Raw genomic sequence first — 12297 nt, forward strand, 5'->3', positions numbered from 1 at the left:
GAGCAGCTGCTGCCGCGCTTCCGAACAGTTGTGGCACCAACCTGCCCTGCATAAATCACCCTCCGGGCTCGTCCGGTCCCGGTGGCCACCAGGAGCCTGGTCCTGTGTCCCCATCACCGCCCTGTTCTGCACTCCCACCGCTGTCCTGCCCCACGTCCCCACTGCTCCGGAGTCCTGTCCTGTGTCGGCACCATTTCCCTATCCCATGTGCCCATTCCTGCCCCATCCCGTGTCCCCATTCCTGCCTTAGCCCATGTCCCCATTCCTGCCCTATCCCATGTCCCCATTCCTGCCTTAGCCCATGTCCCATTCCTGCTCCATCCCGTGTCCCCATTCCTGCCCTATCCCATGTCCCCATTCCTGCCTTAGCCCATGTCCCCATGGCTGCCCTGTCCTGCTCCCCCACCGCTGTCCCATCCCACGTTCCCATCGCTGGGACACCCCCGCATTTTTTCACCTCGCTCAGGCTGTCGCTGTGTTTTGGAGGGTGATGGGATGGGGTGGGCGTGTGGGGAGCACCCCCCGGTGCACTCCGGTGTGCTCAACACGCAGATCCCACAACTCCCAACTCGGGAAGACTCTCAGGAATGTCCCCACGTCTTGCAGAGCTCTGCACCTCACTCCAGCCCTGGAGGATGCTTTGCTGGGGTCACACGGGGGGAGCCCCCACAAATCCATGTCCCTGGCCGGAGGGCGCTGCCGGCTAGATGGAGCAGCCACTGCGGATCAGCGGGGACAGGAGCTGGCTCCGCGTGAAAACGGGGAATAAAAAAGAGAGGCAGCAGGATCTGGGCCAGCTCCGAGCAGCGTCTCCCCCCGTCCCTCCTCTCCTTTCAGGGAAATGAAATGGGGCTTTGCAGCCGCTGCTCTCCTGCCCGCCGAGCGCCGCCCGTCCTCGGGGAAGGCGGCACGGCTCATCGCCCTCCCTCTGCCGCTGCACGTCCCACCCGGACACCCACCACAGCTCCAGGAACTCCAGTCCCGGCTGCTCCCCTCCGGCCGGGAGCGGGGGCTCCGCTGCAGGCAGGGGGGAGCATCCCCAGGGAGGCAGCGGCTGAATAATTCAGGAGAGCTCAGCGAGCGAAACAGGATCCGCTGCCCGCCGGGCCCGGAGGGGTGCTGGGGAGGGCACGGAGCCGCTCTCTGTCCTCCCCTTGGCCCCGGTGTCACTGTGCCAGGACACATCAGGGCCCGGGTCCATCAGCCCCCAGAGCAGGCTGCTGCTGGCGCACCCCGGCTCCAAGAGAACCCAACAGCTCGTTTGGCTGAGCCGGTGGCTGTGCAGGGGGACAGGGTGTCCCCAACACCCACCTGTCCCCATGACGGCACATGCTAGACCCCGGCAGCTCCTGGGACAGGGGATGGTGTCACTCCCCATAAAGCCGCTATTGTCACCGGGGCACGTGCGGGGTGGGGGAACCCCCATCGCGGGGTGCTGCATCCCGCAAGCCCTTCCCTCTCCAGCACTTTGCATTCCCACTGCTCCCTGCCCGCGCCGCACAGCTGTGCCTGGCCACAATGGCCCCTTCTTGCCGCGTCACCGGCGCCGGCTGCGCTCCCTCGGCCCCTTCCCCGGGGCCGAGCCACCCCGCTGGCAGCCGAGGCGGAAAAATTCATCCCAGTGAAAAAAAAAAAAAAAAATAAAAAAAAATCCATCCTGGCAGGGACCAGCTCCGGAGGAGAACCGCGAGCAGGGCATGCTCTCCTGACCAGTTATCCCAGTGATGCTCCAGGATTTTTAGCTGGAATTGGATGGAAGGACAGGGACGATGGAGGTGTCAGTTAGGGGTGCTGGCAGTACCCAAAGAGACCGTGGGACTGTCCTCGAGCCGTGGGGACAGGCTGGGACTCCTGAGTCCCGGGCTTGTATCCGAACTGTGCTGCTGGCCCTCCCTCGGGGCAAAGGGGTCTCGTGGGTCCCCAGCGCCACATTCCTGAGCAGAGCAGTCCCCTGCCACTCCCACCCTCCCCGCTGCACATCTGGCCTGGTGTCACCGCTGGATCGGGCCCCTTCTCTCTCCGTGTGTTTGTTCACAGAGCGGGGAGCGCCGGGCCTCGTTAGTTAATTAAAGCTCGATCGAAGCTGTCAGGTGGTGCCGCTCCTCCAGAGGCTGCGAGCGCTGCCGTCCTCCCGGGAAGGGATGGAGGAGGATGCTCCAGAGGAGAGACGCACCCTGGGGAAGAGGTTTCTGTTGATTTCCCTCCCTGGGAGGACACGAACCTCCATCCCTATCTTGGGGACACTGATGTATGGCCCGCCTGAGTGTGACCCACTTACCCAGGCTCAGCTGAGCCCTGGCTGCTTCATTTGGGGCCGGGGGCTGCTGAGAGGGACCCTGACATCTGAGCCCAGCCCAGCGCAGAGCCCCGGGCGCGCTCGGCCTGCGCCGGCCGGGACAAAAGCAAATGTAGGTTAAGCACAAAGTGCTGCGGCTGTGGCGCTCCGAGCCCGCTCGGCCGCACGGGGGGGCCTGGGCAGGCGCCCACCGCTGCAATTAGCTAATTGCTCCTGTTACTGCTCCCTGCTTCACTCTCCATCTGATAAAACTGCCCTGGGGGACACTGTGCCCCCCGCCTGCCCTCCCCCCGTGCTCTGCTCAGAGCTGGGGGGGGTTCAGGATGGAGGGATGGAGGGAAGGAGAGCCTCCCCCAAACCTGCTGTTCCCAGCCCCGCTGGATGTGACATCCCTGGTGTCACCTGCTGGGGACTGTGGGGACGATGCCCTTAGCACCAGGAATGGATCTGGCTTTCCCTCACATTTTGGGGGTGTCCTGATGCACCCCAAGGCTTCAGGATCCCTCACGGCCAAATTCCACCCAAGCTGTTGAGTGGGAATCTGGGGTGAGTGTGGGAGGCTGTGACACCACCAGGAGCCTGAGTGACAAATGACATCATCAGAGGGGTCCTTGTGTCACCCTGTGGGACAGACGGACCCCCAGCCTGTTGGGTGATGGCAGCACAGATGGACAAGGGGACAGACAGGATGCTGATGACATCACCAGGATGATCAGTGACATCATCAGGTGGCAATTAATAGGGGGCAGAGAGAGGGGCCCGAGCAGGATGAGCTGGGACTGCTGGATGTGGAGGAAGAGGAGCAGGAGCAGGGGCAGGGCGGTGGCCCCATGGAGAGACGTCCCCAGCTCATGGTCGCTGAGCCTGTCCTTGTGCTGGTGACATATTGACTGACAATTCTTAATCAAGTGGATTATTAATTAGCAGCAGAGCTGGCTGGTTAATCCTCAGCCGGGCTGGGAACTGGTGGTTTGTGCTGACACAGCCGGGTATCATGGCAATGCCACCGTGCTGGGTACCCGCCGTGCCAGGACACCCACGCTGGCCCAGGGCATCCCGCTGCCGCTGGGAAGGGATGGATGCCACCCCCCGGGGGCTTCACCACTGTGCACACTGGCCATCCAAATCCTGCAAGGTTTCACCCCAGAACTGGTGGGTGGCACCCCAGGAATCGCCCTGGCACAGCAGGACCGGTGGCTGGTGGGTGGGCACCCATCTGTGGCGTGCCTCTCTGCCATCTGGGCCACGCGGGGGGAGGTGACATGCATGTCACTAGTGCCACACGTGTCCTCAGCCCTTGCCGTGGAGGGTGCGGGGGATTGCACCCTGCACGGTGCATCCCTGCCCGTGGGGACGGTACCCTCCGGAGGAGCAGCTCAGGCCACATGTGTGACCTTGTCCCCACTGTCCCCACCAGTGCGGGGGTCCCAGCGGGCCCTGCCGGCTGGAGACAGGCGGAGGGGGCTGGGGAGCGGCTCCTCCATCCCCATCTGAGCCGACTGCAGAGCTGTTCTCGCCGCAGCTGCTGCCGGGGCCGGCTCCATCCCGCATTTCCCCGCGTGTCTCAGCCATCTGCCGAGATCCCGGCGGGCAGGGCTGCTCCCCGCATCCCCACCCCACTGCCGGCACCACCGGGAGCTGCGCTCGGAGCGTTTTGCTCCCCGTTTCGGTGCAGACCATTTAATTTCGGCCCTAATCCGTGCCGGGTTCGCTTCCCCGCGCGGCTGTCGGCGGCGATTTCCCAGCCCTAATTAAAGCTCGGAGCGTGTGACGGCGGATCCCTGGGGATGCTTCCCTTGCTTCCCAGTTTCCGTCAAGATCAAGGGGATAAACCAATGTTGCCGGCAAAGTTAACGCCGGCGGCAGCTCAGGGAAGCGGTGACGAGCCCGGAGCCGGCGGCAGCCGCGGACCCGGAGGCGAATCCACCGCGGAGCGCTGCCTCGGGCTCTGCGGGAGGAGGAGGGCTCGGGGCTGCTGGGCTGAGCCCTCAGGTCCCAGCCCTGCTCCGAGCCCCCATTTGTGGCAGCTCGCTGTGTGGTGACACTAAACAGCCGCGTCCCCTGGCCAAGCGTCCTCAGGTCTGGCGCAGGGGAGGTTTTGGGGTGCCACAGCCACCTGCCAGCGTGTCGCTGTCACCCTCCCACCCGCCACTTGCACCCTGCAATGACCCCTCATGGCCCAGAGCACCCCGCTGACCCCCGGGGAGGGACAGCTGGGCTGGCACCCCCCTGGCAAGCCGGGAGAGGCGGGAGAGCAGAGCTGCCTCCTTCCAGGCACCTGCCAAGCAACCACAAGCCGGACATCTGTGCCTGCTCCCAGCTGCCAACCAGCTGCCCTGGGCACCCAAAAACCCACCCGCAGCCCCACCGGGTGGATTCCCAGGCCTGCCAGGGGGACGGCTGCTGCAGGCAGGGATGCTCCTGCTGCCTGGCACGGCTGCTGCCTGCTTAATTGCGCTGAAAGCACAACAGATGGCAGAAGGGCTTCAAGATGTTCTTTTCCAACATTTTGGGCTCCTTTGCTCGCCTTCCTCCAAAACAGCTCCAAGGAGGGAGGCTGGGAAGAGCCCTGTGAGCATGGGGAGGGTTGATGACCCTGGGGATGAGTCCAGGGCCACGGTGCAGCCGGGGAATTAAAGGGAATTAAAACATTTGCCGGGCTCACACTGCACTGCTTTCTTCCCGCTGTAATCCCTGCGCCTGCTGCCCTTCCTGCCCACACCTCCAGCACCTGCCCGCTGCTCCCGGGGGACAGAAGCCCCTTTGCCACATCCCCGGGGCAGCTGGTGGCAGCAGCTGGGTGCTGGGGGGGGGTCACCTTTGGGCCGTGGGGGGCTGTGAAGGGACCTTGTGGCCTCTTCCCAGAGATGGGGGCCCTGCCACGCTCCAGGCCCAGCCCTGGCTGTGCTGGGCTGTCCCACCAGGGCACTGAGAGTGGCACCGGGCCCAGCACCCAGCAAGCACCCCGGGACGTTGTGCCACCCCCACCCTGAGCCTTGCTGGGGCTGGGCACCGTCCTGTGACCTGTGCAAGGCTGGCACCCAGCATGGCTGAGCTGGACCAGGACCCAGCACCTACCCCTGTCCCCAGCACCCATCCCAGCCCCCAGCACCCACCCCTGTCCCCAACACCCATCCCCAGCACCCATCCCAGCCCCCAGCACCCATCTCCTGTCCCCAGCACCCATCCCCAGCACCCACCATGTTCCCAGCACTCACCCCTGTCCCCAGCACCCATCCTGGCTCCAAACACCCACCCCTGTCCCAAACACCCACCCGTGTCCCCATCACCCATCCCAGCCCCCAGCACCTATCCCTGTCCCCAACACCCATCCCCAGCACCCATCTCCTGTCCCCTGCACCCACCCCTGTCCCCTGCACCCACCCCTGTCCCCAGCACCCATCTCCTGTCCCCAGCACCCATCCCCAGCACCCATCCCAGCCCCCAGCACCCATCTCCTGTCCCCAGCACCCATCCCCTGCACCCACCATGTTCCCAGCACCCACCCGTGTCCCCTGCACCCACCCGTGTCCCCAGCACCCATCCCATCCCATCCCATCCCATCCCCAGCACCCATCTCCTGTCCCCAGCACCCACCCCTGTCCCCAGCACCCACCCCTGTCCCCAGCACCCATCCCATCCCCAGCACCCACCCCGGCCCCGCCGCTCCCCGCCTGCCCCCGCGGCTCTCGGGGCCGAGGTGTGTTACCACGCGCCTTTGATGAATTATTTATGAGGCAGGTGACCTCATTCATTCAGATTGATTTTCCTCCGTGTCACTCCAATTCCATCATGCTCCTGGAACCGGCGGGCGGCACGTCAGGTGCTGCGCTGCGGGGACGGACAGGGGCACGAGGCAAAAGCCCTTTGACAGCCCGGGAAAAATTAGCGTTAATAATAATATTATTAATGATATTAGTGTTTCCATTGTCAGCATTGTTATTATTAAAATTAAGATTTTAAAATATTTTTATTATTATTGCTGCTGTTATCATCACTATTATTAGTATAATTATTGATAATATTGGCATTATTATAGTTGTTATCATCCTCCTGCCATGCCCAGGACCCCGGGCTGTGCCCACCCTGCCTTGCCCAGTGCAGACAGACCCACATTTGCCAGTGGCTGGGTGGCCCAGGGCCAGCAAGGGCCGTGTTGTCACCTCTGCAGGTGTCCCCAAGCAGGAGAGTGGGAGGTGGCAGCCTGGGCGCTCTCCCAGTGTCTTAAAGATTTGTTTACAAACACACCATTGGATTAAAACTGGAGATATTTGAGGCTATATTTAATTTTAAGTGTTCTCTGTGTTCAACCAGTTGCTTGAGCTTATTAAAAAGATATATTAAAAAAAGTAATGTGTATTTATTTGTGTACACACACGGCTGCAGCTCCTGCAGCCCCTTCCCAGCACTCGCTGCCTGTCTGAGCTCTCCGTGCCTCAGTTTCCCTCCCGGCTGGGCAGGAGGAGCACCCCCGGGGCTGCGGGAGGAAGGCTCAGGGAGGACTCGCTGCCTCTGGGGAACTGAAGGTGGGGAAAGGCTGAGCCCAGGGCTGTGACAGATCCGCACGGGAGGGGACAGGGCAGGGCTGGCGGAGGCCCCGGTGCTGCTGGCCTGGTGGCACTGAGGGACAGCGCCAGCGCCGTGAACTTTCACCCTCCCAAAACCCCCTGAATCCAGCCGAGCATCCCGTGGCAGAGCATTCCCTGGATAAGCATCCCCCTGGGCAGGCATCCCTCAGGCAGAGCCTCCCTCCAGCCGGGTACCCAGCACTGCCTCAGGGCCAATTCCCACCAGGAGCTGCCGACAGCCCAAATTCCGCCCGCGCCGCCCCTGCCAGCGCCTCGGTGGCAGCTGCCCATCCCTATTGTCACCCGACAATGGGAAGCGCCCAGTCCTGCTCCCCGGGAGTGCTATTAGCCCAAATATTTGCTTCCCGTCTCCAGGGTGACAGGGTTGCCAGCGCTCACCCACATCCCTCCTTTGATCATTTTCCTCTTGATCTTCCGCCGGTTCCCGGCGCTCCTCCCCGGCGCCCTCGCCTCGTGGGGATGCGGGAGCTGGTGGCCTCCACGGGGTCCGGGAGTGGCGGTGGAGGGGCTGGGGGAGATGGAGAAGAGGGATGGGGGAGAGGAAATCAGGACTGGGAATGATGGAGATGAAGAGTGGAGGGTGAAGGCAGAGCTGGGATGGATGGAGATAGGGGTAAGGGAGATGTCATGGGGAGATGGTTGTGACCTTGGGGAAATGGATGTGGCCTTGGGGTTTGTATCAGGTGCTTGTATCTTCAACCACCGTCCCTCCATGGCCACAGCCACCATCCCTCCATGGCCACCACCATCTCCTCCCCATGGCCACAGCCACCATCCCACCATGGCCACCATCCCCCCATGGCCACAACCATCTCCTCCTCATGGCCACCACCATCTCCTTCCCATGGCCACCACCACCATCCCCCCATGGCCACCACCATCCCCCTATGGCCACCACCATCTCTTTCCCATGGCCACCACCATCTCCTCCCCACGGCCACCATCACCATTCCCCCATGGCCACCACCATCTCCTCCCCACGGCCACCATCACCATTCCCCCATGGCCACCACCATCTCCTCCCCATGGCCACCACCACCATCCCCCCATGACCACAACCATCTCTTTCCCATGGCCACCACCACCATCCCTCCATGGCCACCACCATCTCCTCCCCATGGCCACCACCATCTCCTCCCCATGGCCACCATCACTATTCCCCCATGGCCACCACCATCTCCTTCTCATGGCCACCACCATCTCCTCCCCATGGCCACAACCACCATCCCCCCATGGCCACCACCACCATCCCCCCATGGCCACCACCATCTCCCCCATGGCCACAGCCTCCATCCCCCCAAGGCCACCATTCCCCCATGGCCACCACCATCTCCTTCCCATGGCCACCACCACCATCCCCCCATGGCCACCACCATCCCTCTATGGCCACCACCATCTCTTCCCCATGGCCACCACCATCCCCCTATGGCCACCACCACCTCCTCCCCATGGCCACCACCATCTCCCCTGGTTCACGCAGGGCACTTCAATGACCAGGGATGGGAGAACAGAGATTCTTTGGTGGGACCACGCTCCCTCCACCGTGCTGGGACAGCAGGACCTGCTTCAGCAGAAGCCCTGGGCAGGACTGCTCCAGCTGCTCCCACTCCTTCCCCTGCTCCCACACACTCTTCCTGGAAGAAGTTTTTCCCAGCCCAGGGAGCCAAGCAGACCCACCAGCAGCCCAAGCCTGTTTCTATCTTTCCCAAAGCTCACCCAGGTCCAACACTGGCTCTTAGGGCGGGGGACGGAGCTGAGAAAATTCTCTCAGAATAAGTGGAATTTTGGAGCCAGGTGGGATCAGCTCCAAAATCTCTGGAATTTGGCGGTGGCAGGAGAGGGACCGACAGCGCCGAGCCATTTCTAAGCAGCGTTTTTAAAACACAAAGCGAAATCTTCGCCAGAAAATGTTATTTCGATCCCTTTGGCAACCACGAGTCGTTTCGAAGCGACGCTTTGTGTTCGGAATGGGACCCAAATCTAAGGGAGCTGGGAATGGAGCCGCTGGGAAAGCTGCTGGGAGCTGGGATGGAGCCACAGCGAGGGCTGGTGGGGTTTGGCAGCCGGTGGGGCTGGATCCACACCCCCACGATATCCCTGCACTGTGGGACCTCAGGGCGTGCTCAGGGGGTGCCACCACCCCTGGTGACAAGCAGTGTCCTGTGTCCCTGTGCCTGGGGTGGTCTGAGGAGCTGTGGCCCTGTGGCCTTTCCCTCGCAAACCCAAACCCCTTTGCTTTGCCACGTCCCCACCCCACACTCCAAATCCCCTGGGAAAAGGGCAGACTCCAGCCTCCCTTCCATGGGGGACCCCATCATGGACCAGGAGGGACCAGGAGGGATGTCACTGTGGGACCAGGAGGGAGGAGAGGGGACATCAGAGGGGACATCATTGCTTGGGGCAAGGAGGGACATGGCTGGAGAACCAGGAGGTCTGGAGGAGCCAAAGGACCAGGAGAGCCTGGAGGAGAACCGTTAGGGACAAATCTTCAGGCCCAGGGGCCATGCTGTCACACGGAGCCAGAGGACACCAGGACGGACACTGTCACCAGGTGGGAGCACCCGAGGACACCGGGAGCCACCGGGAAGCAGCCGCGCGGGGGGTGGGAATGGCCGGGGGAGACGTGCTCGCCCGCACTTTGCTGCATGACGGTGATTAAGTTGCTTCCCTTCGTTATGGTCCCTCGGGGAGGTGTTAACCAGCTGCTAATAAAGACGGATGGTTCTGAAGTGGCGTCTCCGGAGCTTTTGTATCCGTGGAATTTCGGGAAAAGCCACCGGGGTGCCCGGAGCCACCGGCCAGACCCGCGGCACCCTCGCCGCGAACACCCGGCACCGGTGGGGACAAATCTGCTCTGTGGGGGTGACAAGGGGGGACACTGGGGAGGATTTCGGGGGGCTCGGAGGATGACGAGAGCCGGAGCAGTCCCGGGGAGGAAAAGGGCGACCCGAAGGGCTGCGGGGGGCGGGAAAGCAGCGGGAAGAGGAGAAATCCAGCAGCAACTGCCCATTAAAATTCATGAAAGCTGTTAAAAAGCAGAGCGCAGCGCGAGCTCCCGGCTGCTGCTGACAAAGCCGGCGAGGGAGGCGGTGGTGCCAGCTCCGTGCAGTGGCAAATTCGGGGTTCAGCCCCCACTTCCCAAACCGATTTCCGGCTGGGTGCCACCACAACGGACCCGGCTCCCTCAGCACCCACCCGCTGCCGGGCGGAGGGGGGCGGATGGAGGCACCAAACCACATCCCCCCACCACGGCCACCCCCTCCCTCACAGGGGACCCCAAACTCCGTCCGCTGCCTGGGGGAAGATTTGCATCTTAGAGCTCATTTATTTTCCTTTTTCCCATATATTTTTAGCCCCCCCGCCGCCACTCACAACCCCCCTCCCAGCTGCCTGCGAACAAGCCCCGGCGCGATTCCCTCGCCGTAATTAGCAACGTTTCTGCAGGCAAATGGCAGTCGGGAGTGGAGGTGGCATTTCCTTAATTAAAACAATTAATTAGGGTGGGGTGAGAGGGAAGATAAAACATCTTCCCCATAGAAAAGCCTCTTGGAGCTGCCGGTTCCTCGCGGTGGTACCGGGGATGTGGCTTCCCCAGGGTGAAGGTGTCACACGTGTCCCTGTGGGTGCCCACCCTTGGGTGCTGCCCCGTCACTGAGTTCCCCGGGGTGGCCCTCGGACCCTCATCCCAGCTCCTTGGCCTGCAAGGCCGGGCTGCTTGTCCCAAAATGTCACGGCCACGGCCGGTCCCAGCCGGAGCATCCCGGCGATGCCGATGCCGGCATCGTGCCGGCCCCGGTTCTGTGCCGGGGTATAAATATCCGTGTGTTACTTAGCGACTAATTGCACGGAGCGCAACAGCGGGGGGTGCCAGCCCCTAATGAGGATCTGGAATCAAAGCTGCTAATTACCCCTGTGCCGAGCTGCCGCATCGCTCCTGCTGGGCTCTGCCTGTCCGGCCACGCCACGCGGCTCCCACCGCGCCCCGATGGCATCCCTGGCACAGCCGGCCCCAGACCCCCGTGCCAAGGGGTTTTGGGCAGGTGAGAGGCCAAATCCAACGATCTTCCCATTTGGATGGCCCCTCCGAGGAAGGTGCCACCCCGCACCCTGGTCACGTCGCTTTGGGTGACCTGGCACAGCCACAGCGGTGCCAAGGACCGAGGGCTGCCGTGGGTGGCTGGGTGAATACCCGGGCACGTGCAGGGATGTCTGTGTGCCCTTGGGGGGTGTGCGAGGCCAGCTTGGGACAGGGGTGTTTGAAATCCAAACCTTTCCATGTGCTGGGGGAACGCACTGGGCCAGGCCGGCGGAACCCCCCCAGCAACACCAACCCACCAGCAACTTGGTGGTGTTGGCCCCCCTTGCCGAGCTCAGCCACCCCCTGCGCTGACCGGGACCTTTCACTTCGTCCCAGAAGCTCCAACACCCCACAGGACGAGGCTCTGGCATTCCTGGCACAGCCAATTGCAGCACTGGGAGAGCCTCCGGCTGAGCCACCGGTGCCCGGTGCACCCCCGGCGCCGGGGTTACCCTTGCCCAGAGCACAGAATTTGGGGTACCCAGGAATATCCCTCCGGGCTCATCATCTTCCCGTGGCTGGGGGATTTTTTTCCTCGGCTCTGCACACCACGTGGATGGTGGGAAGCAGGTCCCGGGTAAATATCTCCCGGCGGGTGCGTGCGGGGATGCTGCCTTCACAGGATTTACAGCTTCAAAGCCTCGGCCTCAAAGCCTGCAGATATCTTTTCATCATTTCAGCCGCGGTCTAATTACCCCGCTGGCCGCCGGCGCTGCCCGGCGCTCCCAGGTACAGCCTCTCTTAATAGCTGGGATTTATTATTTAAATGTCGTTTTTTAGCTCCTCGCTCCCGTTCCGGCTCCGAGGGTGCCTGTGCCCTCCCTGCACCCCAAAACCTGGGCGCCCTGATCCGCCAGCACCCGGCGTTCACGCTCTCCGCCTGCTCTGAGCCGTGACGAGTTATTAATTAACGGCGAGGTATCGTTCCCTGCTTCATCTTCGCTGTAATTAGATGGTGGGGATGCCGGGAAGCTGAGCTGGTTAACGCTTGCCGGAGGGGGATGAAGGGAACCGGAGTCCTCCCGACCCAGCCGGCGCATCCCGGTGCTGCCGGATGCTCCCGAGCTGCCGAAACCGGGGGGGTTTGCGCCCCGCCAAGGGCCCCTCCCGCTGAACGGGAGCTCTGGCGCAGAGCCCCGGTGCCGGTGATTTACGGCGGGCACCAACCCCGCCGGCGGCGGGGCCGTGATGGATGCGGGGCCGCGTGCCGTGATGGATGCGGGGAGCAGCCCCGGCCGCGGCGCCTGTTAATTAGTCGCTTTGGATTGATGAGAAATTGCAGCTCCCGCTAACGATGGCAGCGGCTGAGCCGCGGCGGCAGGGCCGGGGTCGAT

Source organism: Vidua chalybeata, chromosome 27, assembly GCF_026979565.1.
Source record: "Vidua chalybeata isolate OUT-0048 chromosome 27, bVidCha1 merged haplotype, whole genome shotgun sequence".
NCBI classification, from domain to species: Eukaryota; Metazoa; Chordata; class Aves; order Passeriformes; family Viduidae; genus Vidua; species Vidua chalybeata.